Source organism: Hypanus sabinus, chromosome 2 (genome assembly GCF_030144855.1).
Source record: "Hypanus sabinus isolate sHypSab1 chromosome 2, sHypSab1.hap1, whole genome shotgun sequence".
Lineage (NCBI taxonomy): Eukaryota > Metazoa > Chordata > Chondrichthyes > Myliobatiformes > Dasyatidae > Hypanus > Hypanus sabinus.
The window spans coordinates 37,116,138-37,129,164 of record NC_082707.1 but is presented as its reverse complement, the minus strand read 5'-3'; the positions used below and the strand labels follow the sequence as shown (position 1 = coordinate 37,129,164).

General features: G+C 41.0%; 1 protein-coding gene across 1 annotated transcript in view; it reads left to right on the top strand.

Moving 5' to 3' along the window:
- Positions 1–1,476: 1,476 nt before the first annotated feature.
- The window catches only part of vwa5b2 (von Willebrand factor A domain containing 5B2), a 171,596-nt gene continuing 160,045 nt past the window's right edge, over positions 1,477–13,027 (top strand). The window contains exon 1 of the mRNA XM_059944199.1: positions 1,477–1,512. The gene's annotated coding sequence lies outside the window, so the exon portion shown is untranslated. The remainder of the gene's footprint in view (positions 1,513–13,027) is intronic.

Genomic DNA, 13,027 nt, shown 5'->3' with positions numbered 1-13,027 from the left:
AGGTTGGAGGAGCAACAACTTATATTCAGTCTGGGTAGCCATCAACCTGATGGCATGAACATAGATTTCTCAAATTTCTGGTAATGCCTGATCCCCTTTCTATTCCCCATCCCTTTTCCTTCTCTTACGGTATCTCTTTGCACACCCATCACCTCCCTCTGGTGCTCCTCCCCCTTTTTCTCCCTTCCATGGTCTTCTGTCCTCTCCTGTTAGATTCCCCCTCTCCAGCCCTGTATCTGTTTCACCAATCAGCTTTCATTTCACCGCTCCCCCCCTTCCAGTTTCACCTGCCGCCTTGTGTTTCTTTCTCCCTCTGCCCACCATCTATCTCTGACTCCTCACCTTTTTTCTCTGGTCCTGATGGAGGGTCTCAGCCCAAAATGTTGACTATCTACTCTTTTCCATTGATGCTGCCTGGCCTGCTGAGTTCCTCCAGCATTTTGCCTGCGGAACAGGACATTTTCCCTGCTTTGTGACGAGCTCGACTACATCCCCAAAGAAATTCCATGCACGTTCCTTTCTCACCAGAATGAGACAAATCCGAATCAGAATCATGGAAATATGTTGTGAAGGTCATCGTTTTGCAGCAGGAGTATGGCACAATCCATAAAAACAGCATAAATTACAACAAGAAATATATATATCAAAATAAATTAGTGCAAAAAGAGAGCAGAGAAGTGAGTTAGTGTAAACAGGTTCATTGTTCTTTCAGGGAAGGAGCAGCTCCTAAAACATTCACTGTGTGCCTTCAGGCTTCCTTATTCCTCTTTGATGGCAGTAATAAGAAAATGGAGTCCCTTAATGATGGATACTGCCTTTTGAGCACAGCCTTCTGAAGCCGTCCACAATGCTGGGAAGCCTAGTGCCCATGATGAAGCTGACAGAGTTTATAATCCTCTGCAGATTTGTTTGGTCCTATGCAGTCGTCCCTCTATACGAGACGGTGACACAACCTGTTAGAATGCTCCCCACATACATCCATAGAGATTTGCTGGTGTCTTTGCAATTACATTAATATTTTGGGCCCAGGATAGATCTTCAGAGATATTGACACACAGAAACTTGAAATCCTTCACCCTTTCCGCTACTGACCCCTCAATGAGGACTGGTGTGTATTACCTCAACTCCCCCTTCCCGAAGTCCACACTCAATGTCCTACTAATAATGTCCAATCAATTGTTGTCCAAAATTACCAAGTTTGTCCACCAATTCTCATTTTTTTCTGGTCTGGGATCACTCTGACCAGTCTCCCTCAGGCTCAGCTGGGGTTAACTAACTCAATCCGGGCTACTCTGAATTAAAACAAGTACAATCAGTGGATCTTGTTGTTTGATTATGGTAGAAAATTCCAAACTTACAATGGTCTGCTTCTACATCACTCAACGCTGAATCATGTCTGTGGAATGTCAAGCCATAAGATAAACAAGCATTTCCTCAAAGCCGGCTCAGCTTGTTCATTGTTTAGTTCATCACTGGATTTTACAGATGTGGGATGTCCCAGCCTGTGTTCAGGTACGTCTTTACTTTGCTCCCCCCAACTGGAGGGTTACCCTCCTGGTTTAGAAGGAGAATAGTGTTAAATTTAGAACAGGGATAAGAGGATTGAAATGTTCCTTGGAGTACCTCCTCCTTCTTTGGCAGTACTGTAGGTCTGAGGAAGACTTTCTGTCTCTGCAGTTTTCTGGGCTCTGAGCTGACAGACGAAGCCAGTGTGGCAACTGCATTCTGATGGGGTAGGAAGTAACTGGTAGGGGGAGCGGGTGAATAGTCTTTGGGATGATGTACTCTTTCTAGTGGGTTTTCTGCCTTGATCTTCAAAAACTCTTTTTCTCAGTTGGCCAATGGCTGTGTTGACACATGGTCGTCAATCCTGGAATTCATTGTCGGCTTCTGAGTGGATGTCATTAACAAGTGATGTACTGCAGGGATAGGGATTTGTGCCAGAGTCTTTGTTTTATATATATATATATACACATTAGACTTGGGTAAGAATTAGGGGTTAGTAAGGTTTCAGATAAAATGAAAATGAGAGGAGTCATAAACAGTGAAGATAGAGCAGGGCATAGATCAGGTGGGAAAGTTGATGTCCTGCTATATCTTCAAACAACCATGAGTGGGTAGTTTAATCCAGACAAGTACAAGGTCATGTGGTTTGGGGAGTCAAATTCTGGGAGGGCCTATAGATGTCATGGAAATTAAGAATGTTGATACAAGTCGTTAGGTGCAAGTCCATAGCTCCTTGGAAGTGGTGACACAGGTCAAAGAGGTAATGAAAAACAATGCTGTATATTTGCCTTTTTAGGATAAAACATTGAGCATGGAGTTAGGACATATTGTTGCAGTCATACAAAACTCTGGTTAGGCCAGAGTGTACAGTTGTGTTGCTGTACCACAGGATGGATGTGAAGAGAATAGGAAAAGTGCTGGAGAGATTAATCAGGATGTTGCCAACAATCTGGGAGAGATTGGATAGGTCACATTTATTTTCACTGAAATATGGGAGGTTATGTGTGGTTACCATATCAAGGTTTATAAAATTATGATCGGCATAGTCAGGATTGATAGCTAGAATATTTCACAGGGCAAAGGATTCCAGAGCCAGAGGGCACTGATTGAAGGTGAGAAGGGAGATATTCAAAGGAGATCTGGGGTGGTGGTGGTCAGTCGTTCAAAGAGAATGCAATGATAACATGGAACAAGCTTCCAGAGGAGTGAGTGGGGCAGATACAATTACATTGTTTAAAGCACATGTGGATAGGAAAGGAATGGGTCAAAATGGGCCTAAAGTGGCAAATATCATTAGCACAGCTAGACATCATGTTTGGCATAGACGAGCTGGGCCGTAAGGCTCTGTCTTTCAATGATTTTATGACCATCTGGCTACACTGAGAGCTGGTTCCCAATTAATGAGAAATCCTTCATGCTTTCCACCCTAATTTATAGCAGGAAATGGAATGGCATTTTAGTTCTTTGACAGTTCACTTGTTCACTGCTACCCAGGACAATATCCTGTCATCTTATCTATTAATATATTTTCAGAGGTATTATTTCAGACTTATCTTTTCTGGCTCAATTACTTTGATGAAAACGCATCAATAATCTTTTATAATCAATTCTCCAAGGCAATGGGTCACTCTGTGGCAGTGTGTTCTGTACTCCCTCTGGGAAATTAATTCAGATTCTGAGTGGATACGGTGTTCAGAGCTTCTCTTAGAGCACTCCACAACAATAGCCGATTCTCATTTAATTTTGCTCCACCATTTTTGCCACATTATCCAATATTCCATTTGAGAATGAGTAGAAAAGAATTTCCATGTTATTCATCACACTTACTTCAGGATATCCCAAAGCCCTTGACTACCAATGAACTTATTTTTGGTGCACTGTTCTAATGTTTGCTTTCCTGATCAGAACAGTGGTCACACAAAGAAGCATTTTGTTATAAAACCTATCAGGATCTCCTGAGATTGTGAACACTCATATAAATGCAAGTTTTTAAAAATTATTTTTGTAGGGCAATTGGATCCCAGATAATCTCAGAGCAAACTGTGCTTTACGTTTGAAGTAGGGAACAATTATTGTATATAACTGTTCTGTGAATTATTTCCATCGGCAGAAACTTCTGTAGTCGGAGAGCACAGATTTAGAAGTCAGAGGTTAAGGGTGAAAGGTGAAATATTTAAGGGGCACCTGAAGAGGAACTCCTTCACTCAGAGGGTGGAATGAACTGCCAGCAGAAGTGACAGATGTGGGGCTTGACGGGGAGTTTGTAAAGATACATGCATGGGGGGGGGTGGTATGGAGGGCTATGGTGCTAGTGTGGCTCAACGGGCAGAACAACAGGGTTAGATGGCTGAGTGGCTGGTTTTTTGCAGTAGTGCTCTGCGTCTCTCGAAAGTCCAGAAGTAGAGGGTTGTGTTGGAGGATAGGTATTATAGAAGAAGGGGAAGGAAGGTTAGAAATTGAAGAGAATTTTATTTGACTGTTGGTCGTTTTGATCTAAAAGAGCAACAGACACAGATGCATTGATATTATTCAGATAATTAGGTGTGTATAAAGAAAAGTGGGGACACGTACTTTATAAAACCAGCTGAGGCAGTGGGACTTTCAGTGCAGACTGATTCTGTGCTCCAGTTCCCACTGTGGGAATGTTCTGTGCTCTCCTGCCTGCTCTCGGTGGTGTAAGCTCCAACCACTTGCTTCATTTGTTCACCTTCTTTGGATTTGAACAGATCTCCTAACTTGCAACTGTTCCCTGCGTATATCCAGTTTGCTTAGAGCTGTTGAAATTGAAATTGTACACAGCAACGTGTCCATTCTTGAATCCATCTTCAGTGCTTCAACCCTGAAGGCAGACTGATCTCAACAAGTACTCCTATTTTATGCGTAATGCATCATTCAATTCTCATCCTTTGCACAGAGAGAAATTCAGATTTTTTTTTGCTAGAAATAAATCCCTCTGATGTGAATCACTGCTATGTGGCCCCTCAAAGTGCAAGATGATTGATTTTCAGGCTCCAGTTCAAAAGCTTTGGACAGCCAAGGATAATTTAGCCAAAGGTAAACATTGCCTTCTAGCCATCACTAGCAGTGAATCACTGCTCCTGTTCACTAAAGAATCTCGAAAACTATAATTTGTGAACCATATTATCACTTATGTAAGATGTCTGTTGCTAGGATCGTCCTATCCACAGAGGATACCAGACATAATCCAACATACCTGATGATCCAACATCCAATGATACCTGACAATATTTATAGCTAATAGGTAGGCCATTGTATTTTCACAACTTCATGTTATTGTTATTGTGTCATGTTATTGTTATAGGACTCAAATAATCAGAGAGAATTAGTCAAACACAACATCATATTGTCATGATATCAGGCGCCAATGATATAAAATCAGTGCGGTGAATAGACCTCAGACTATTCAGTTAAATCTGCCAGATTCCTTTAACCATCCTGTAAAGCAGACATAGCCAATGCAGAAAGCTATTTAACTGGTGAACACAGCAATGCATTGCGTACAGAGGGAGTGCTATGATCCAAGTCCTTGCTGTTACTTGTTTGGAACACATTGTTGCACTCCAGTCTCAAATCTAACTGGCGGGATTTACTAGGTAGTGTTTGCCAATGTCAAACAACTTAATCCTGCAAGTATAATCCAGGTTCAGTCTGCTGCTGCCAGTAAGGAGTTTGTATGTTCTTCCCTTGCGTTCCCTCCAGGTACTCCAGTTTCTTCCCTCAGTTCAAGGACATACCAGTCGGTAGGTTAATTGGTCATTGTAAACTGTCCTATGATTAGGCTAGGGTTAAATTGGGGTTTTCTGGGCTTCATGACTCAGAGGGCCGGAAGGGTCTGTTCTGCTCTCTATCGCAATGAATCAATTGTCGACTAAATTTGTTGCATTAGCTTCTGATATGTGATGGGAGTCCTACTGACGGAATGCATTACTATAGTTTTGGACCTCACAAAGCAAAGCAATGATCATTGTAGATGCTCTATTTACGAACTATGGACTCACTTTCAGGATATTCTCAGTATTTATTTACTTATTTTTGCACTTTGGTTGCCACTTTATCTCTAGTCCTAGTTATGTTAAAATCGATTCTATCGTATTTCTTTGTTTTACTGCGAATGCCTGCAAGGTTGTATATAGTGACATATAAATATATATATTTTGTTAATAAGCTTACTTTGAACTTTGAAGTATTGTGACCAATATTTATCCCCCAGTCGATGTTGTTAAAACAGATTATCAGGTCTTTATCACATTGCATCTTTTGAGAGCCTGGTCTGCCCTGAAGTTGTTGTTAAATATCTGCCCAGCCCAGATGGAAGGTCTCGACCCAAAAGGTTGACTGGCGGGAAAATCTGGACCAAATGAAAATTTTATGCTCCAATGGAGTGCCAGTCATAGGTCATTGTATCAAAAAGAAGGTGGCAGACTTGGACCAGGCAGAAGCAGGAGCAAAGAGGTGAATTGGTGAAATACGTCATAGATTGTGGGAGCTCACTCCAGCCAGAATCTCCAAGAACATCACTTATAGTGGCAGGAGGCACAGCCAATATCACTCCCAAATGTGGAGACAGTGCTGTTGAAGACATTGGGTGACCCCCAGGAGACAACCTGAGTGGAGTGATTAATGAATACAACTCAGAAAACTACTGGGGTAATATGTCATCCCATCATCTAATAAACTGGCTGACATACTTATTTCTTAGAAACACCAAATGCATAATGAATGCATTCAGAAATTGGCCCTCTCATGCATGGGACTAAATAAGATGGGATTGAGAAGGCTCCTGTAACTCCTTCCCAATGGCAGCAGCCAGAAGAGAGCATGGTGGGAGGTGGGGTGGTGGTGGTGCGTGAAGATGATACTAATGGATGGCCTGCTCTTCTCTGAAAGAGCACAGTGAAAGAATTACAGCAGAGTGAATACCTCATCCAAAAGGACCACCTGTTGCTGTGTGGGAAAAAAAAACCCTTTCATCAAAAGATTACTTAGAATTTTGTGCTCAGCTCTCAGCTCTTGTGCTACTAACTATAAACAATAACTGTAAATGCTGGAAATCTAGAAGAGAGACTGTAAATATTGGAACTGGGAGCACCCAGCAGGTTAGTCTGCATCTGCAGAAAGAGAAAGTGTTCATATTTTAGTTCTGTACCTGAATAGGAGAATTCGACCTTCAGGCTTTTGGGCTACAGACTCCCCAGGCAGAATATTAGGCGCTGTTCCTCTAGTTTGCTGCTGGCCTGAAAGGGGAAGGCCAAGGATGGCAGGGCATTGTGGGTATGGGGAAGGGAATTAAAATGGCTGGCAACTGGGAGTTCAAGAAGGACATTCAGTTGAGCACTGATGCTTGTCAAAGAAGCCACATAGTACATGTGGGGTATCGCTGATGCAGGGGAGGCAACATTGGGAGCATTGAATTCAATGGATGAGCTTGAATCAGAATCAGGTTTGTATATCACCAGCAGATGACACAAAATTTGTTAACTTAGCGGCAGCAGTACAATACAATGTATTATAATATAGAAAAAAGTATATTAATAAGTGAATTGACAAGCTTCCTGCACCGATCTTTTTGGTGATTGCTCATTGTACGGCGTGTCTTGGGCATCTGAAACCTGGCGGAGCTCGTCCCTCTCCAGGTTTTTTTTTTACGAGGTCGAGTCGCCAGCTTGATACTCAACCCAGGCATGGATAGAGGGCATACAAGGGAGCCGGCCGGATTCGAACTCGGGACCTCTCGCCCCAAAGTCCAGCGCTGATGCCACTACGCCACCAGCCGGTATAACTATATATATGTATATTAAATAGTTAAATTATAAATAGTGCAAAACAAATAATAAAAGTGACGTAGCATTCACAAGTTCAACGTCCATTTAGGAATTGGACTGCGGGGGAGAAGAAGTTCCTGAATTACTGATGTGTGCCTTCAGGCTTCTGTATCTCTTTCCTGATGAAGAGGGCATGTACTGGGTGAGGAGGGTCCTTAATGATGGACACCGCCTTTCTGAAGCACTGCTCCTTGAAGATTTATGGAGGCTAGTATCCAAGATGGAACTGACTAATTTTACAACTTTCTGTAGCTTCTTTCAATCCTGTGCAGTAGCACCTCTCCTCCCCCACCCGCCAGACAGCGATGCAGCCTGTCAGAATTCTTTGGAAGAGGTGCATGTGAATCCTTGCCTCACCTGGAAATGCGGTTTGGACTCCTGGATGGAAAGATTGGTCCCTGCGGGAAGGGTTGGGAGGGGAAGATGCGACTGCTGGTGCGAATGATGAAGAATGAACTGCTGGATGTGAAGGGTGGTGAGGTGAAAAGGACCAAACCCTATTCTGCTTGCCGGAGGGAGAATGAAAGCAGAAGTGTGAGAAAGGGAGGATATATGGGTGGGGGCTCCATCAAATAGCAGGGCAGAAGCTGTATTTCTGGGAAATGGAAGACATCTCAGAAAACCTGAAGTTCAAAACCTCATCTTGAGAACAAATGCAAGAGAGATGGAGAAACAGAGAGCGGGAATGCTTCTTTACAAGAAACAGGGTAGGTGGAGATGTAGTCTACATAGCCGTGGGAGTCAGTGGATTTGTCATATGTATCAGCGGGGTTAGTTTGTCTCCTGAGATGGAGACTGAGAGACCATGAAAGCAGGGGGAGGTGTGGGAAATAATCGAAGTGACTCTGAAAATAGTTTGTAAAGAAGTAGGTGGAACTATCCAGATCTGCATAGAGATGCAGGAGGCAGCTGTCAGTGAGATGAACTAGTTGGGGAGTGGTGGCTGGGTAGGTTTAGAACAAAAACTGATCCAAGCGATCAACAAAAAGGCAGGTGTAGCTGGGGCCAACAGCTGAATCTTCGATTTGTAGAGGAATCTTGTTCTTCAGGGTAAGAACAAGTTCTGTCAGGCAGAAGAGGGTGGATAAGAAAGCAGCAGTTAACCCCAACATAATAATCATATCACAAAATGGTTCGTGTTTCAGAAATTTGCTTCAGTTGAGCAAAAAGGTTGTTAATATGGTTTCACACAAACCCCAGCCAACAAGGTTGAGACATGACTATTGGGATACATGAAGAGGTGGAAGAAAACAGTGCTTCCCAGGCTAACGTCAGGCATTTGTGCAATGTGGAGACAGGTTTTACTATTATGTGTTTTACTATTTATTGTTGTGTTTATTATTTAGTGTTGCATTTGTTATGTTATGATTGCACTTGCCCCTGGGAAACACTGTCTCATTCTGCCCTGCAGAGCTGATATACAGTTAGAATGACAATAAAGTTTTTGAATCTTTGATCACTCAGGCAGTAGAAAGCAGATTTAGAAGAACTAGTGGTAATTGCAATAATATTTGCATTGCCCTTTTAAGGCCATGATTGTGCTTTATACAAACTAGACTAAATTAAAACCTTTACACAGCTGACTTTTGACCTGCTAAACTTTGTTTTCCCTAACATTTTATGATTTTGTTTATAATTACTCTGTTGTACAAAGGCATTATGCATATCCTATATTTGCTGGCGTCTTCCTTTGAATCCCAACACTTCTGTTGCTCCTAGTATATGTGATACAACAGGGATGTCCCAAATTACTTAATTATTTAGCTTTTGCTTCTAACTTGCTTCATACAGATCATCCCTCATTTTGCAAATTATTGCTCATTGTCACCAGAGCAATATTTCACATGTGGTGATTCATTATTTTGCTATGTGGTCATTTTAATACACAGAATTGGTTTCCTCAAAGTTGGAGCATCAGTAACCTCCAAGGGAAAAAATTACAGCATTTCTATCAATGTCTACCAACTATAAAATATAGTTTCACTCAAACCCCAGCCAACAGAACCAGTTTCAACTGGAACCTAATGCTGGTGCTGAGAGACCAGCTCTGAGCCAAAGTAAAGAATAATTAATTCATAAATTACAGTAAAAGCAAAATCACTCATTCACTGACAGTTCTGCTATTAACATACGCTCTCTGTCTGTGCAAAGGACAGGATTCTCAGCACATTATTCTTAAGATTAAACAGAATTACTTTGCTATATTTATGCAGATGAGGAGTTGTAAACTTCAGGGACTCACTTGCGCTATATTCAATTCATTTTTAAAGCAGAGTTGTGCAAACTCTGAGATGTGAGGGACATAATAGAAAAATGTTTCAGACTATTCTCTTAGGAGGTATTTGTACAGAGGTAAGACCATACAGCTAGAATGATTGCCCTGCCCTGAGAAATCAGCCTGTGAGATTCTGTTTGGTTGGAAGGTGTGATTTGACACTGAACCAATCAAGCTTCAGTCAGCTTAGACTGCTTCCCATTACTTCTTGAAAAACTACAGGCTCTGAATAATTTTGCATCCTGCAGTTTTGGATTCCTGATGCTGTCAAAAATCAAAGCCATTAATTAAGACCTGATAAGTTTGACATTTATTTCTTTGACACTGTTATGTTACATTCCATTTGAACCACAATTCCCAGTACATGCTATAAAACTCTTTCCCTTCTCCTTGATTTCTAGGCTCCATTCTTTCTTTCATTTGTTTTCAATGCAGAAAACTAAAAATTGAAGGTAAGCATGCATAGTAGTGGTTAAGAAATGGGTACAATGTACAGGCAATCGCCACTTTATCACATACTTTCAGTACACAAAGGGGCCACAAGGTCTATGTTCATGGTTTTCTGCTGCTATAGCCCAACCACTTCAAGGTTCAATGTGTTGTGCATTCAGAGAAGCTCAGAGAAGTTGTAACACATGGTTATTTGATTTACTGTCACCTTCCTGTCAGCTTGAACCAGTCAGGCGATTCTCCTCTGACCACTCTCATTAGCAAGGCATTTTCACACGCAGAATGGGCATTCACTTTAATGTTTTTTTTGCACCATTCTCTGTAAATTATAGATTGTTGTGCATGAAGGTCCCAGGAGATCAGCAGCTTCTGAAATACTCAAACCACCCAGTCTGGCACCAACAATCATTCCACAGTCAAAGTCACTTAACCATATTTCTTCCACATTCTGCTGTTTGGTGCACACAAGAACTGAACCTCTTGACCACGTCTGCATGCTGTTATGCATTGAATTGCTGCCACATGATTGGCTGATTAGATATTTGCATTAAAAAGCATGTGTAGAGGCGTACCTAATAAGTGACACCGGAGTATATGTTAAAAAAGCTCCTTTTAGTTGCTTGCCAAGTGATCACCAAACATCAAAAGATTACTTTCCCTACATAAAAATTGCAATGTCAACCTTAAAGCTTGTATAATGGTTTCTAACCTTAAACTATGATCTATTTCTCAGAGATTTTGATCAATTACAAAAGTACATAAGAAAATAAGATCAGGAGTAGGCCATCTGGCCCATTGAGCCTGCTCCACTATTCAATAAGATCATGGCTGATCGGGCCATGGACTCATCTCCACCTACCTGTCTTTTCCCCATAATCCTTAATTCCCCTACTATACAAAAATCTATCCAACCTTGTCTTAAACATATTTACAGAGGTAGCCTCCACTACTTCATTGGTCAAAAGATTCCACAGATTCACCACTCTCTGAGAAAAGCAGTTTCTCCCCATCTTCAACCTAAATCTACTCCCCCCCAATCTTGAGGCTATGTCCCCTAAAGTAATTTAGTAATCACCTTCAATATGTATCAAATTGAGCTTCCTGTGATAAAGGGATGAATTCAATGAGCCACGCAAATCTATACATCTTGACATCAAAAGATATTTGCAGCCTGAGTTACCTTCATGATAAGTCATTGTGCAACATGCTGCAGGACTGCTCTGCATCTAAAAAGAATACTTTATCACTACCCTTGGTACAGCTAACAAAAAGGCCAACGCCCACCCCGAGTACGAGGTGCAAAATGATCACTCCGCTTTCATCACTTTATAATAATTATGGGCAACATAGGAAGAGTAAAGCATTGCACCTACATCATAACATTATATCGGGAACTTAATACTGAACATCAGACTTGGAATGCAATACTTGATTACACCCCCATTTTCTAATATCTATCTTACAAAGGTATACAGATTTTTGTTAGCTCATACCTATGAAACTCGTCTCTGCATATCAGCAATGCTTAACCTCTTTCTAAGTAATGAATTTATGTAGCCTTTTTGAGCTATCTTTCGTTCTACTCAAACCATTGTTTATATAGACAGGCCAGCAAAATATATGCACCATCCAAATAAAGATCAGAAGACATAGGAGCAACATTAGGACATTTAGCCCATGGAATATGCTCTGCCATTTGATCATGACTGATTTACTATCTCTCTCAACCCTTTTCTTTGCTTTCTCCCTGTAACCTTTGATTCCCTTACTCTTCAAGAAAATATCAACCTCTGCTTTACATATAATCAGTGACCTGGCCTCCAAAGTCATCTGGCAATGAATTCCACAGATATACCTCATCTCTGTTTTAAAGGAACCTCCTTCTATTCTGAGGCAGTGTCCTCTGGTGCTAGGCTCTTCCGCTACTGGAAGCATGTCCACTCTACCCAGGCCTATCAATTTTTAGTAGCTTTCAATGAGATTTCCCCCTTTTCTGCTAAACGCCAGTGAGTACAGGCCCAGAGCCATCAAAAGCTCTTTGTACATTAAGTGTTACCAAAATATCACTACCAAGTAAACTGAGTATATTTTGTATGGTACATGAGAGAAATTAGACTGAAATCCCTACTTAGTTATTTACTTGACAGATTCTCTGATCATTTTAATATTCCAAACATATTTAAAATTAAGTATACACTGCAGAATTGGTAATTCTAAGTAGTAGAAATATTTCCATGGAAAATAACATTCTGATTCAGAAAGAAATGTCTGTGTAATAAAATCATTTAAAGCTTTTTGTCTTCTAGGATGTCAAAATGTTTGTTGTGTTAATCATAACTATTTTAGATAAAGCCAACTACTTGCTCCAAATTATAAGAGTGATTGTTACAGCTTTATTTAGTAACCTAGTGAACAAGGAGGACAGAATAATTTCTGATGTGTAATTACTGTGACGGGCAGGATATATATCTAAAGAATTTGGTAGTCTTTCTATGTTGGACATTAACTCAGAATTCTCCATCAATAACTCATTGCAACTTGGCAGGGAATGAGGTTGACATACAATTGGTAAGAAAAATTGAGCCAAATGAAAATTTTATGCTCCAATAGAGTGCCAGTCATAGGTCACTGTATCGAATTGAAGGTGGCAGACTTGGACTAGGCAGAAGCAGGAGCAAAGCAGTAAATTGTGAAAAGATATCATAGATAGTAGGAGTTCACTGCAGACAGAATCTCCAAGAATATCACTGATAGTGGCAGGAGCCACAGCCAACATCACCCCCAAATGTGAAGACAATGCTATTGATAGACTTTGGGTGACCCCCCGGGAGAGATGGATAAAATTCAGAAAACTACTGGGGTAACATATCATTCCATCATCCACTGTATTAAACTGGCTGAAGTACTTATTACTTAGAAACACCAAATACTTGTTCACAGGGACATTGCCATA